The sequence below is a fragment of the Cynoglossus semilaevis genome, chromosome 6 (genome assembly GCF_000523025.1).
Source record: "Cynoglossus semilaevis isolate Cse_v1.0 chromosome 6, Cse_v1.0, whole genome shotgun sequence".
Lineage (NCBI taxonomy): Eukaryota > Metazoa > Chordata > Actinopteri > Pleuronectiformes > Cynoglossidae > Cynoglossus > Cynoglossus semilaevis.
Genome location: NC_024312.1, coordinates 10,207,327 through 10,222,859, shown reverse-complemented (window position 1 = coordinate 10,222,859; position 15,533 = coordinate 10,207,327). Strand labels below are relative to the sequence as shown.

The window sequence follows — 15,533 nt, the reverse complement described above, 5'->3', positions numbered from 1 at the left end:
TGTTGCAAAAGAAATTGGATTAAGGTTCTGCACATAACTCGTTCTTGTTTTCAAAGTAGTTTTATGCTAAGCAGCATTGTTGGTACTGGATTTTATTTTAGTGTACTATATTACACTGATAAATACCGAAAATGTCTTATGAGCTTTATTTTTCTGCATTGAAATGTGTTTGAAATTGAATATTAAAAGGTAACATTTTTTTTCTGACCCAAATATGTATGAGTAGGTTTTCAAACTTTATTAATACCACACTGGGGAAAGCTGCAACAGGCTGCCAACCGGAGACACCAAGTATGTGGTTCCTCTGGCTTGAACCCAAGACCCTCTGCATGCATTCTAAATCTTATCACAATTTATTTTCAACTTAATGGGGAGTCACTTTTCCGAATTTATTTTTGAAGGGAAAGTCACACAGGATGAAAAAAAAAAAAAGGACACTGCGAAGATCTAAAAACTAGCCTTAAACAATGTCACATTTTATTTTTGGGGCAAATCATTCATAGTACAGAAGCCAATTGGTACCATACTTCAAATTACGTATTGGGGTTTTTTTTTTTCATTTTCAGAATATACCTGCATTTTTCGACAAATAATCAATCATCCGTATTGGATTTTCATTTTCTTAAAATAAAAAAAAATTTAAAAAATATTTCAATTTCAAAATTTGTCCCACCAATTAAGTATCCAAATTAATTTTGAAATGTCAAATTTGAAAATGAAAATGAAATCAGGGACCACCACATCCAGTCGCTGGAGGACTGAGAGGGAAACTTCGTTAACATCGGTGTCTTTGAGGACAGAATATGCAGCCAAGCTCTTTAAAATTTGCTCAAATGTGTCATGGGAATGTGATTTAGATATTGTATTTGGCGCGATCTCTGAAGCTAACTCTAACAAGGATTTATACGATACTGTCAGGAAGAGCCCCTGTAAGTGTAAGTCCAACCAGCCCCTGTAAGTGTAAGTCCAACCAACCCAGACGAAGAGCGGCCACTGACGTCACTACTGACGTCAATGTCCTGTGCCGCCTCAGAAGTCAGATTGAATTTAGTCTTTTTTTGTGGGGTGGACATGAAAACAAAAAAGCATTTCCCTTTTAAAATTAAAATGCAATTTGGATCATTGATTATTAATTTCATTTTGGAGTCAAAAAGTGCAGGTATATTCTGGAAATCAAAAAAGCATTTCTGTTCATGTATTTTAATTTGAATTATGGTACCGATGATTGTCTTCTATACCATGCTGCATTGGGCCGTAGAATATCAAAGGTGGGACCAAGTCATTGCTTTGCAAGTCACAAGTACGTCTCAAGTCTTTGCACTCAAGTCGGAGTCAAGTCTCAAGTCAAGACAGGCAAAGTCCGAGTCAAGTCCAAGTCAGAACTGAAAAGCGTCAAGTCAAGTCCCAAGTCCTGCCATTTCTGTTTTGAGTCCTTTAAGTCCAAGTCGAGTTGCAAGTCTCTTTACATTTTGTCAAGTCGAGTCTAAAGTCATCAAATTGATGACTCGAGTCTGACTCGAGTCCAAGTCATGCGACTCGAGTCCACACCTCCGGTATATATATATATATAAACTTTATTTGTTCCTGAAGCCCGTATGACTGCTTATTCAAACTTTTTCCAACAGTATTTTGTGTACAGGTTGATACACGACACCACAGAAAAATCACAGATAAACACAAATGAATATACAATAAAGATATAAATAGGAAAGACCATTTCATTCATCCTTACTGGTGCTGAGGAGTTGCAATGTTCGCCTCACTTTCTAACAAATTCTTGTTTCCACCAAGTGCTTTTTGTTGATCCAAATCAGTAGCAACCTTTCCACTTCTTCTAATGTCTGAGATCTTTGCTTGGTCATCACAGTCACTCCTTTGGGCAACCTTAGCTTCTTTTATTGCTATCTTGTAATGATGTTGGATACCACCAATTTCCTATATCGGATTATCCGATCCGATACCGAGTAAAATTCATTTTTTCATGCATTTTTTCCTTCTCACTACCATCCTTACCACTCACTCTCTTAGGACTTATCGCTATTACGAAGAAAATAGAGAGAAAATCACGGAGATAACACAAACACAATATAGAAGACCCGTGGGAGATGCGCACGGAAGTCGACGAACACGTGAACTGAACGAGGGAGGTGGCGTGGGCTGCTCCGAGTGCCCGGCCACCTAGCGTCGGCGTCTGTAAGCCTGCTTGTATCTAGAGGTCGGCGTCTGTAAGCGTGCTTGTATCTAGAGCCTTTACTTGTATCTCGAAGCAAAAATTTGCTCCTATCTCGAAATAGTCGTATGTGGAGGTGCTTGTATCTCAAGGTTCCACTGTACATATGTTTGCATTCAATGCTTAAAACATGGGTTGCAACAGGCGTTAACTATTTTAAGCCATACTGTGGGCAGGTGCCATTATTGTACAGTAAAATCCTAATTCTCTGTAGCCCAGTCTGGGACCAGTGGTCTTTACAGGAAACAAGTTAGGACGTGCAACAATAAGCCAATTGGCAAAAACAAGTGGTGCTACTCTACTCTGGAGGATCTAGTGTTGATAGTGAGAAGGGATAAGTGTCACACGACAAGTGTGTGTGTGAGGTACATAATTAGATAGCCATTGAAAACCCCAAGAGTGCAGGTTCCCATGACCTGTAGGGCCCAATGGAAGGGTCTTTAAACTTGTTAAGACACAGAGATAATCTCACACCCATTCACCAAAATCTTTATGAATACAGACAAGCAAACTTGTCGTAATTCAGCACAGTATATTTAAGTCCTTGCTTGTTCTTTTTTTTTTCTTTTTGTTTTAACATAGTATATGTTTTCACAAGTAGAGTAGTAGACTATCGAATGGTCTAAATCACTCATTTGATTTTTTTTCATTTAACTTCATTTGTAAAATTATTATTATTATTTTACAATTAAACAATATTGAAAGAAATAAGTCTGTACATAACTAAAACACACTCCTTAACATGATGTCCTTTTTTTTGGAATCATTATCATTTGAGAAATGGCTGAAAAGAGTGAGACAGTGATGTCTAAAATATGAATCTCCTAATCAGAGCTAATAAATATTTGACTTGTGGTGTCATATCATGCAGATTAATAGATGCTAAAATTGGGGCTAAAATTTAATGCGCCACAGCCTTTTTTTTTTCATGGCACCCCATTAGGACTTATACATCTTTGAACTCAATGACCTCGTCTGAGTAGGTTTTTTTTAGAGCTTTTGTATTGCCGAATTAAAGGCCCTGTAAAATTCTTTATAAAACACAAATACAAGCTTTGTTCATTTCAGATTCTTCAACTAAGTTGGTGAAATGTCATTTCTGTCTTCAGTCTATACATAAACACGGTGGACAAAAGAATATGACTTCCGTAACCTCCTATGAATGCTAATCAGAACATGCGACGATGAGATGTGTTACAAGAGGGTATGACACTGTTTAAACCATCATAAAATGTTGAATATAAAATAAATAACATGATTATCCTCTTAACGCCTCTCTTGTCTTCATTATTGTTTATTATAACATAAATAGAATGTGTGCTCCAGTAAATGAATTCCAATTGGTTTATAAGCAACTCGAATAAGAACAGCTCCGGTAGCTGAAAAGAAAGGTTCTTCTATGACTGCCATAATAAAAATAAGAATAATCAGCTTTTCCAGGATATAGGCAATGTCCATGTCGTACAATTGGTTCTGTATATTTGACAAGAACTGCTCATCATTTTCAGAGGTCATTATGCGCAGTGAACATAAAGCGATTGGTTGAGAAAAGCCTAGAAAATGTGTTCAGGGGAGGGAAGAAATTGACCAAATCTTTTAGCTCCACCAACACAAAGCCAGACTTGGAGCTATTTGTATTCTCCCACAGGGTGCCTTTGAACAGGACCACATGTAGAGAGCAATAAAACCTGCATTGGATGTATTTATTCATCACATCCCAATCCTTGCAGCTGACCAGATCTTGGTTTTCACTAAAGTGAACTATCTCACAAAGACTAAAAGAGAGTGAAGGGGAGTGAGAAAGAAAGAGAGAGAAATATAGAGAAAGAGAGGAAGACAGAAAGGAAGGGAAGGAAGACTGTGACAGTACAGTGTATTCTACAATCAATTACAAAAAAAATCTTAATAAGCAAATGGAAGACCGACCCTTTTTAAGCATAAGACTAGGAACATCCGATAATATGGGCTAACCGTTAATATTGGCCAACCAATATTATTGACTGATATTAGCCTAATTATGTAATATCGGCAAGAATCGTTATCAGTTGCTCCTCCTATACCAGAATATTTGATTCGATACCATACAGATAACTTTTTTCTTTGGCAATTATCAACACCAATATAGATACCTTGTGTGAATTTTTAATCCAATTAAACACATGACAAATGCTGACTAGTTATATTTATACAATATGACCTAAATAGTTTAACTGATAGCCTAATAATAACATCTGGGACAGGGGAGGCTTAGTGGTTAAGAAAGCGGGCTTGGGTCCGGAAGGCTTCAGGTTCGAGTTCACCACCTGCCAAGTTACCCCTGAGATGCTCTGAGCAAGGCACCGTGGTTAAAAGCAGAGGTCAGATTTCATTGTGTGCAGTGGTGTGCTGTCTCACAATGACAAGGAGGAGTTCACTTTCCTTAAAATGTCTAGTTCACTTGATCACATGGAGTACCTGCTCTATTTTTTATCAGTGGTCAAATCTCATAAGTCAGAGGTTGCCAAAGTTACTCTGTTTGGGCCCCACATATTTGGTTGATAGGAAAATCTTTGCACCTGGTACCTCACCTCCCCGCCCCACTAATTGACATGTGCTGTCCTACTGTAAGGGAGTAAGACTCTGAGTTCCCTAAGCTTCCTTAGAACTCCTAGGGCTGCAGCCCACATTACAACGATAGATGCATTTGATTATGGCAATTGTCTGCTGCATTTTACATCAACATTTGATTCATTTCAGGAACTTCTGAATGATGGATACCACCGGCAGTTGCTGTGACTAGTTAAACAGGACAAATCTCTTGTCCATGAAGATTCTCATTAAGGTCATGGTCAAGGTTGAAGAATTCTGTTAGGCAACTGCACGTGAAATTCTAACCTCACCCAGCCGGAAAAGGACGTCTTAGCCAAAGGACTGAACTGAGCTCTACACTCCTACGTGGGAAAAGCACCCAGCCACTGGTTCCGATATGTGGACAACACTTCAAATCCAATCAAAATCAAGGTCCATGAAATGAACAACTTCACAGATCACATCAACACAGTGGACAGGAACATTGAGTTCACCAGAGAAGATGTAAAAAAAACCACAGCCCTGCTTTCTTGGACTGTGCGGTCCACATAACAGAGGACAGACATCTCAACATAGAGGTGTACAGGAAACCAACACCAACAACCAACACATGGTCTACTACTCACACCGACCAGTATCTCCGTTTTGACTCATACCACCCACTGGAAGACAAATTAGGAGTCATCAGAACCCTACAGTCACAGGCAGACACCATTCCCACCACCAACAGAGGTAAGATGAGAGAACAGGGACACATTAGGACAGCCCTTAAGTCTATCCCAGATGGGCTTTTTTTTAAACTAACAAAAAGAGGCCCACTAATAGGGAGGACAACAAGAGGGGGGCATGTCATCATTCCATACATTTCAGGACTTTCAGAAATACTTAGGAGGATCTGGAACACAAGGTAACACCCTGAGACAAAAACTGGTTCATACCAAAGACAAGACACCAAGAAACAAGCTGGACAATGTGGTTTATGACACTCAGTGCAGTGAAGAGTGTACGGACCTGTACATAAGGGAGACTAAACAACTGCTACACAGGGGCATGGCCCAACACAGGAGGCCCAATTCCTTGGTACAGGACTCAGCTGTTCACATACACCTCAAGGACAAAACACACTCCTTTGAGGACAACAATGTTCACATTTTGGCGAAGGGAAGACGAGATGGTTTGAGAGAGGGGTAAAAGAAGCCATTTTTGTCCACCTGGATAAACCATCACTCAACAGAGGAGGTGGGCTAAGACACAACCTATCACCCAGAAACAAAGAGGGATGTGAGCGAAACCATTCGGATGAGGATGGCGACGACCCAGCACACTCCTAACGACTGTTTACACTTTCCCCGTTGACCCCACAGCCCCACCCAACATGGGGGAGCTGAAGTAGCTTTATTCTTTGTCACACTCAGAGTATATAGTTGCTGTACTCCCCACCGCCAGTTAGAACTGAAGAAGCCTATTGGATGAGAGGCGGAACAACGACTTTTAGAAAACGTCACGTCCGGTTGCCTAACAGAACTCTTCAACCTTGACAAATCTCTTGTTTCGTTTCGCAAGATCGATCTGATATAACGCCACCTGAAGTGGTGTTTCAACTCCTTTAATGACTTTAAGATTTGAGGCATCCATTAGTATATCTTTGATAACATACCAATGACCTACACCACCACATTCAGAGCACTTCTTCTCATCCACATGCAAGCAATTACCCATATGCATGTGGATGACTGGAGGCAGTGTCATTTTGGGGGAGTGGAAAATATTAGCCTAAGCAGCAGAGGCTAATGTCTCCACGCTGACAGCTTGGGGCTGTCTAACAGTGCAGAAAATAGAAAAGATAATTCAAAATCAATTACAACGTGTCGCTACCGAGCACTCTAATTTTGGCACGTATAGTTGTGAACGTGTCTTGACGTACCGAGAAAAGTTTTCTTTTAAGAGTAAATTTAAAAAAAAAAAAGAAACAGATTTACTTCATGGAATATACTAGAAAACAGCTGCTGCTGTTTTTTCGGGGCCCATGATGAGCTTGACTCCGTCGCAGATCTCTTTCACTTTGTGTCCTAACCACCTTCCTTCTGTAAATCCTTAATCCAAGGGCAATTGCTTGGAAAGCATCAGACAACTATGGTGGTAATAAAATAGGCACTACAGAAGTTATAGTCCATCCATCCATCCATTTTCATCCGCTTATCCGTTACCGGGTCGCGGGGGCAGCAGTCTCCACCCAAATCACACTGCACCGTACAAACCCTAACAGAGATTCGAACTTGCCCAGGAGGTGAACCCTGGGCCACACCAATGACAGAGACATTGCCGCTGGGCCAAAGCGCCACAGAAGTTATAGTAGTCTATGAAAAATCATTATGCTCCAGACCAGGAGTGTCAAACTAATTTTGGTTCAGGGGCCACATCTAAAATAATTAGACAAGACCAGTCTAATCAGACCAGTTCAATCATAAAAAAACCTTACCTATAAATAACAATTAATCCATGGTTTTCCCCTTTGTTTTCATGCAAATAGGTAAATGATGTATATCAGAAAGAAAATATATGCAATGAACTATTTGACAAACATCATTAACATGCAGCATTTTTTCACTTCAGCATTCATCAACTGGGCCTTATTGAAGCCCACTCATGCCGTTTGACATCCCTGCTCTAGACAAAAAAAAAGAATCTGACCCCACACAGGGCCAAGGTAACACTTTGCAAGAACCAGTCTAAACAACAGACTGTTCCAATGTGTATACTCTTTAGGGCCCTGACACTGTGGGAAGACTCTGCTGAGGAAGACTGTGGAGCAGCGGCCTTGAAAGACTCTACCAGGGAAGACTCTACGTAGAGCAGCAGATATTGTGAAAGACCTTGTCAAGGACGGCTCTTATCGACCGAAAATCTAAAAAGGCTCCGATTGAGTGCAGAGTTCTTTCTTGGAGTTGCATCAGTTGTAAAATAGTGTGCCAAAGAACACTTGGAGCAGCAGACTTTGTGGGTAGAAGACTAAGCTTTCATTCATCGACAAATCGTCGTGATCCATTGCGAAACTGTTTTAAAGAAAGAAGAAGAAGAAAAAAGTGTGACCTCTGTTTTTAACCCATCACCAAAGTGAACAGTGGGAGCAGTGTGTGGGGATGGTGCCATGCTCAGTGGTAACTTGGCAGTTGGTGGGCTCGAACCAGGAGCCTTCCGGACACAAGTCCACCACTGCCAGTCCTTGTAATTCCTGTGTGCACAATAAACTGATTTTTTTGTCAGTGCAATTATATTTTCCATCCATCCATCCATCCATCCATCCATCCATGCACCGATCCATCCATTTTTGACACTTGCAATTTATATTATTAAAAATAATAACAAAGCATTATTAATATTATGTAACCATACCAAGTTTTGAAACAAATGTTTTTATTTCTATCTTTGAAAGTGTACACACAAACTTATGCCAGACTAAAGTGACAAAAGTGAAATGAAGCACAATTTTGGTTTTTCAGGTTTAGTTTCAATCTGTTGTGAGGTGCACTTTTTTTCCATCCATAACTTGCATTTTGGTTTTAGAAATAGTAAATATTTATTGCTTCAAATGAGGTTTAGTTTGCAGTAGACTCAGTAGATAAAACAGTGTAAAGGACATTTGGTGAGATAGTGTTTAGTTGATAGGGAGTGTTTTGTCTTTCAGGAATCTTTGTGTATGTGTATGTGTGTGACAGAGGGAGAAAGGCAGACAGATGAACCTGAAACAGGTCAGTGCATGTTCTATTAAATGTGATTGGCTTGCTGTCCCAGTGCCATGCCTCTGTAACCAAGATAATTGGAAACCCATGTCGGGGGGCCAAACAATAAATGGCAATATCAACCACATGACACACATAAGCTTTAATCCAAAACACATTTTGGTAAAATTAGTTTTGCATTTTTTAATTTCAATATAGAGCTATTGGTTTTTCTTTCTGACTGCCAAGGTTTTATAATCGAGCCTAAAACATATTACAATGTTACATTTTTAGATAGCAAGAACATGACTGTGTTTTTCAAAGCATCAAATTTGTTCTTCAGAAGAACGTGGACTACTTGTCCTTGTGACAAGTAGTTCACAACCAAATGTGACCTCTGCTTTTAACCCATCACCAAAGTATTAAAGTATTATATAGAACCTATAGCCTTCCAGACCCAAGTCTGCTTCCTTAAACACTAAGCCATCACTGCCCAGAACGCCCTGAATAGATTATCTAATATTGTATATTAGAGTTTAACGTGATATACCTTCAATTGAAAGTAGGGATGTTCGATATTAACTTTTTGCCAACATCCTATATGCAGATATCGTCGAAACACTTAGTTTCCGATTCTGATATCAACCGAAACCGATATATGCAGTAGTTTGCCCCCAAAACTGAGGTAAATGTCTCAGGACCATTTCAAGCGATTCCAGCATATTTGCCAAACCCAGGCATTGCGTTTTCAGGTTTTCATTATCGGAGGAAGAACCAATAAGAATTCTTACAGATCTTATATACTGTGCTAATTGTGCTACTAAGGACAGTTCCAAGAGTATTATATTATATCAACATTTTATGATAAATAACCTAATTTTTCAAATCCTTCCATGGGGCCCAGGTTTCATGACAGAACCCGGCAGGTAACAGTCGAGCTGTTGCTAACTACTGCCTAACATTTATAAGCATTGCTGATAACATAAACCACTCTGTGTAAGATTCACTTTCACCAACAGTTTAGTTAGAAAAAAATCTTATCTAGGAGGAATTCAATTTTCTTTATGCCATATTTTTAAGATTATTTCCCAGGACCTGTTTCCACTTTTCAATCCTTTTACATGCGCTTATTTTAAGCTTTGCTCTGATTCGTTGGGTAAAAGCAGAGCACAACATTTTCTTGCTGTGGGACCCTGACAGGACAAAGCTGGTTTCCAGCATATGCCACGAGGACAAAGGCACCTTTTATTGTGGAAATTAGCACCTCCAAAACTCAGGGCCAGGAAAGCCATGACTGACGCAGTGCACAAGTGTGTGTGGGTATTTGCTTGTCACTTATCACCTCATGCCTGTCCATGTAAGTGTGAGGTTTAAAATTGTTACCCTTTACATTTAGTCCTGCAGTCAACCAACCCATCAGATTTGACAGGATCTCCTCCAAAATGTCACACAGCATATGCACAGAAAACCAAGAAATTCACCCCTGCCATTGTCTTACAGTACATCTGAATATAAATAAGGCAAAAGCAACACACTGTGGCCTTTAGCTGTAATGAAAAATGCAATCCCTCAGACGGCATACCTCTTTGTACTTCACTAACTTTACAATATAAAAACTGAACTTCGACATGTTGGGAGGCATAGAGACAGGAAAGGTAGGTGTGTAGATGTCAGAGTAGGGACTTGGTACATACACTATATTACCAAAAGTATTCGCTCACCTGCCTTGACTCATACTATGAACTGAAGTGCCATCCCATTCCTAACCCAGAGTTCAATATGATGTTGGTCCACCTTTTGCAGCTACAAGGTTGAGGAGAGTGTTTATAGGAATTTTTGAGCATTCTTCCAAAAGCGCATTGGTGAGGTCACACACTGATGTTGGTCGAGAAGGCCTGGCTCTCAGTCTCCGCTCTAATTCATCCCAAAGGTGTTCTATCGGGTTCAGGTCAGGACTCTGTGCAGGCCAGTCAAGTTCATCCACACCAGACCTGTCATCCATGTCTTTATGGACCTTGCTTTGTGCACTGTTGCACAGTCATGTTGGAAGAGGAAGGGGCCCGCTCCAAATTGTTCTTACTGCGACACAACTTCAGCAACGTCTTAAAAACCCAATAACGATGCAGTTTCAGAGGTACAATTAAATTAATGCACTACCATGAACTTATTTTTACATCGAACAAGCTGTAATAGCTGCAAAAGGTGGACCGACATCATATTGAACTCTGGGTTAGGAATGGGATGGCACTTCAGTTCATAGTATGAGTCAAGGCAGGTGAGTGAATACTTTTGGTCATATAGTGTAGGTACAAAGACTGGTAAAGGTAGAGAGCTGGAGGGGAGGAGGGTGTCTTGTGTGGTCAGGAGATCAGATGGGGAAAAAAGCAAAAGCAAGGACATTGGAAGTGGTTTTAAGCTGTTCTACTATGGGGGAGATTGTAAGAGAAATGGAGTACGGAGAAGCTGGTAAAGCGTGTCGTGTGCCCAATTGGAGTTTCAGACAGAGCCATGAGTTTGAAAGTGGAAGGTATGATTCTGAATGTGGTCTGTTGATGTCAAAAGGATGTCAGTTAGAAGATAAAGCAAATGTTGGATCAAGTGTTGGGTTAGAGGGGTCCCTAAATGGACGTGGTGTTAAAAACGGGGACGCTGAAAAGGCAGATAACAGTGAACTTTGCAAGGAAAAAAAAAAGTAAATGTTGTTAATAAATATTTTAGGAATATGGAAAAACAAAGGGCGACGTATACAACAAAAGTGGAGGAAGGTGCACGGAAATGAATTCCATTATGCCATAAAAACTGTTATTTTTCTAAATATGATATTAAACGTTAAGCCGCTGTGTATGCACCTTTGTTAGCAGCAGCCTCGTAACATCGCGCTTGTCTTTTAATGCAGAAGTTTAAAATTGTTTCATTGTACACTGTTTAAAAATATATTTATATGATTGAAGTCTTTAAGCTGTCGTCTAGACAGACAGCGATGCCTGTGGTTCATCGTCATCCTCGTCTCATCTGTCCCTGGCTTGGAAGTAAGCTAACAATTAGCACCTTTTCTGTTGTGCACATTTTACTGCTAATATATGCATTGATGTTTTTTTTGCCAAACTGCAGAAGCAGTTTTGAAGGCCTTATGGCCTCATTAAAAATATAAAATTGCCTGTCAACTGGAGCTTTCTTTTTCTTTGATGGCGTAGGCTCTTCTTCTGTCTCCTCGCTGGCTGTTTTACCCCGCGCTACTTTTCAACTTTCCAAAGACGTTTGTTTTTTGTTCATTTTCCTAGCTCGGGGGTTTTAATTTAGCAGTAATGTATTATGTTTTACCGGCCAAAGCAGACCTTTCGTGAGAAGCATCAGACAGGGGGGCTTCATGGACCATGATGTTTATAGATGACAGTCATCAAGGAGGGAAAGAAGCAAAGTTAAAGGGGAAGACAGTAATGGGACCTGCTTCTATATACTGTATAAACCATGGCTCTGTCAAAAAAGGCTGAAGGACGAGCCGGAGGTTGCAGAAATGAAGATGCTGACATTTTGAATCCTATATCCATCCTGGCAGTGACCAAGATAGACAAGATTTAAAATGTGCAGATCAGATCAGTTAAGGTGAACATTTGGTTTTCAGGAAGGGTAATAGTACGAGAAAGTGAAGAAAAAAAAAAGAGTCCAGTGTTCTGTGAACCGCATTTTTGTAATCACAAATCTCTCGATAGAAATGCAAATCAATTACACACGTACGCAACTATAACTCAGCACGCTTGTTTCTACAACTATCGGAGATTCTCTTCAAAATGCTCATGTAAATGCAGACTCTTTTCTAAAACATGGAAGCCATATTAATTCCCACAGACAGGGGTGCATGAAGGGATGCTGTCTATTCTTGACCTCAAACAAACGCGAATCGATGAGCAGCTTCACTCTCTCGCCATTCTCTCTCATTCTTTTTTGGAATTTTGTCTCCTCTTCTTCGGACTCAATAACAACTGCAGTTTTTTTTTTTTGTTTTGTATTGACCAATGGACCCGTGTACAGATGAAAGCGGCAAATAGCTAAGTTTACCTTCCATCCAATAAAAATATCTCCATGCCAGAGAGAGAGATCGTTGTTGCTAGGAGACTGAAGCATCCCTTGATGAAGGTGCTACATCCCCCCCTCCCGCTCCTCTTAAGTCATTCTCTTTCTTTGTAGCGCGCGCGGGCACACAGGCGAACGCATACAAGCAAACAAAATACACGTACACTAGAAGCATAGAACTGGATGGCGCGCAACCCCCCTCCGTGCCATCTCTCTCTCTCTCTCGCTCTCTCTCTCTCTCTGTCTCTCTCTCTCTCTCTCTCTCTTAATGCGACTCCTCTGAGGAGCCAGGAGTAGGCTAAGTAAAAGTTCTACCAGTTTTAGATTTGGGTACAGGCACTGCAGGATCCAGGTCGCGCAGGTAGGATGAAAATAATGCATTTCTTTGCTTGAACGAACGCACACACACACACACACACACACACACAAACACACACAGACACACGTTATAACATTTTGTATAATATTATATATACGTGTTTTTCATTTGTGTGCGCGCGCGTGTGTGTATGTGTGTGTGCAGTTTGGTGCGTGCGTTGCAGTACTGATCGTGGATGTGGCGTGAAATTGTCGGTCGGGGACTGATCAGTGGGTTAGAGCGGGTCAGCTGATGCTGAGAAATGGGCTTTAAACTTTAGGCAGGGTTTAAAAAACACCGATTATGTGAATACATGTGACTGCTGCTCAACGTTATTTTCTTTGAATTTTTTTTTTTTTGTTCACATCGAGCCTCATAGAGGTCTTTGAGAAAGAAAACTGCGCTTGTTGCAAATCTCTGCAGCATGATGAAAATGCAGCAGGTTAAAAAAAAAACACCACACACGCCAAAGAAGGAGCTGCAGTTGCATCAGCATGGAGAAGTTATGTGGGTCCGGTTTACTCAGTAGTGACGCTTGTCCCGGGTTCCTTTGGGGTCGTTGAGTGCGGCTGAAAGATGCAGTTTTCATGCGGCATCATCTGTGCTCGGTGTCAGGAGAGTGCCGTTAGCAGGCTTTTGTTGGAAAAATCATGATGTTGCGCAACTTGTTCTTGCACATGGGTTTAATCGTTACGCCCTCCAACTTTCAAGAAGAAAGTAGAAAAACGTAATGTATTAAAAAAAAAAAAAAGGGAAAATTCACATGCACCAATTTTCTTGTACAAAGTCTTGTACAGATTACCCAAACTACAGTTATGTTCCAGATCAATTCATTGTTTTTTATTATACAGAAATGGAATATAGAGATATAATAACACAAAATAGGGAAATTTTCTAAATGCACAATGGGAGGGCAACAACTTTTACGCATTATTAATATGCTTCAAAGTATTAAAAAATAGTATTTATGTTACTTAAGAGTTTTTTTTTCATTATATCAAGATTTCTATCACTACCATATACATTTTTATAGGGAATGTAAGATGTCCATTTAGAAATGAATGCCTAACTAAGCCACAGTTGCTCTTTTTGTAAGTGAATTACTACTACTTACAGTAGTAGTAGTGTGAAAACTGTGTCAAACTCAAGTCTGAGTTCCAAATCGAATTATATTTAGCCCGTGAAATCATATCAAATGTGTATTAGATCTGGCCCGCCATTATATAGTCACTATATGCTGGTGGGATTTATATAGTATTACTGTATGTATGCACATTTTAATAGCACATACATTCTTGGTTTTTCTGTTGTTAGCCTGTGAAAAAAATATTTACTTTAAAAGGGAACTCGAAAGGGATAGAGAGAGATGAAAATAAGAAACAAATAGCACTGATATTTGTCTTATTTCAAATGTAGTTTCCTCACATGTTTATAATGTTAAGCTTTGGTCGTTCCAGATTGGATGTTCAAGAGAAGGGAAACATACACATTTCCAGTCAATTTTTCTAGTAAATATTGAGTTTGGCCTGCAACTTTGGTGGGCATTTTTAATTTTGGCCGAGTGGGAAAGCCTTGCATTAAAGAGATTTGTTTTGGAAAGTCACAACGGCCGATCATCTGACTCTACCTCACTCTATCTCGCCGGTCCAATGCTGTTGTTCATCATCAACAAAACGTAGCGTGTGTGCATTCAGTAATCAAACATCCTTATTCTTTAATCCTCTGTTTAAAAATGCTACATATTTGTTAGTTAATCCAGTTTAAAATGTTGCTGTAAAAATGTTTAGGAGCTAAAAGAGAGCATAAACAAACAGGTTAATCAAATAATACAGAAAAACCAAAGAGATAAGAGCATAATTCATTCCAGGGCCAAGCTCATAACTTGAGGTATTCGTATCTCAAATCATTTTTTCCCATCAGAAATCAGAAAAAAAATTAATCCATTCATAACACTTTTTTTTTTTTTTTTTTTCTTTTTTTGTTTTGTTTTCTTTCCTTATCAGGCCCCATGCTCATATTTATCGACAATGTCATGCTTTATTCCCCATGGGTTTTTATTCCCATCATGCATTTCATCTTCTCACTACCATCCTTACCACTCACTTTTTTAGGACTCATCACTATTGTGAAGAAAAAATGCACAAAATAGAGAGAAAACCACGTAGATAACGCAAACACAAAACGGAAGACTCGCAGAAGCTGCGTACGAAAGTTGACGAACGAAGTGAAGCGGCATGGGAGTGCTCGGCCACCTTGCGTCGGCGTCTATAAGGGTGCTCGTATCTCAAATCTTTACTCATATCTCGAAGCAAAAATGAGCTTAAAGGTTTGCTCGTACCTCGAAATACTTGTATGTTCGAGACGCTTGTATTTCGAGGTTCTTAGCTGGCATTTCTAACACAACAAGTAATAAATAAGTCCTCGGATATTCGAGTAAAAATCATGGTGTTAAAATAATCTTTCAAAAAAAAACCCTTCTACTGCATTTGTGGTGGAAGCGTACTCTCTTTGCGTACTCCCCATCACCAATTAGAATTGAAGAAGCATCGCGGACGAGAGGCAAAAAGTCTTCTTGAGAAAAATGTCA

The 15,533-nt window shown here is 39.8% G+C and overlaps 1 protein-coding gene across 2 annotated transcripts in view; it reads left to right on the top strand.

Annotated features, from left to right (window-relative positions):
- The first annotated feature begins 11,886 nt into the window (after positions 1 to 11,886).
- grm3 (glutamate receptor, metabotropic 3) overlaps positions 11,887 to 15,533 on the top strand; it is a 31,573-nt gene continuing 27,926 nt past the window's right edge. The window contains exon 1 of one of the 2 annotated variants that reach the window (XM_025056414.1): positions 11,887 to 12,949. The gene's annotated coding sequence lies outside the window, so the exon portion shown is untranslated. The remainder of the gene's footprint in view (positions 12,950 to 15,533) is intronic. The other variant, XM_008311885.3, reaches the window with a different exon arrangement.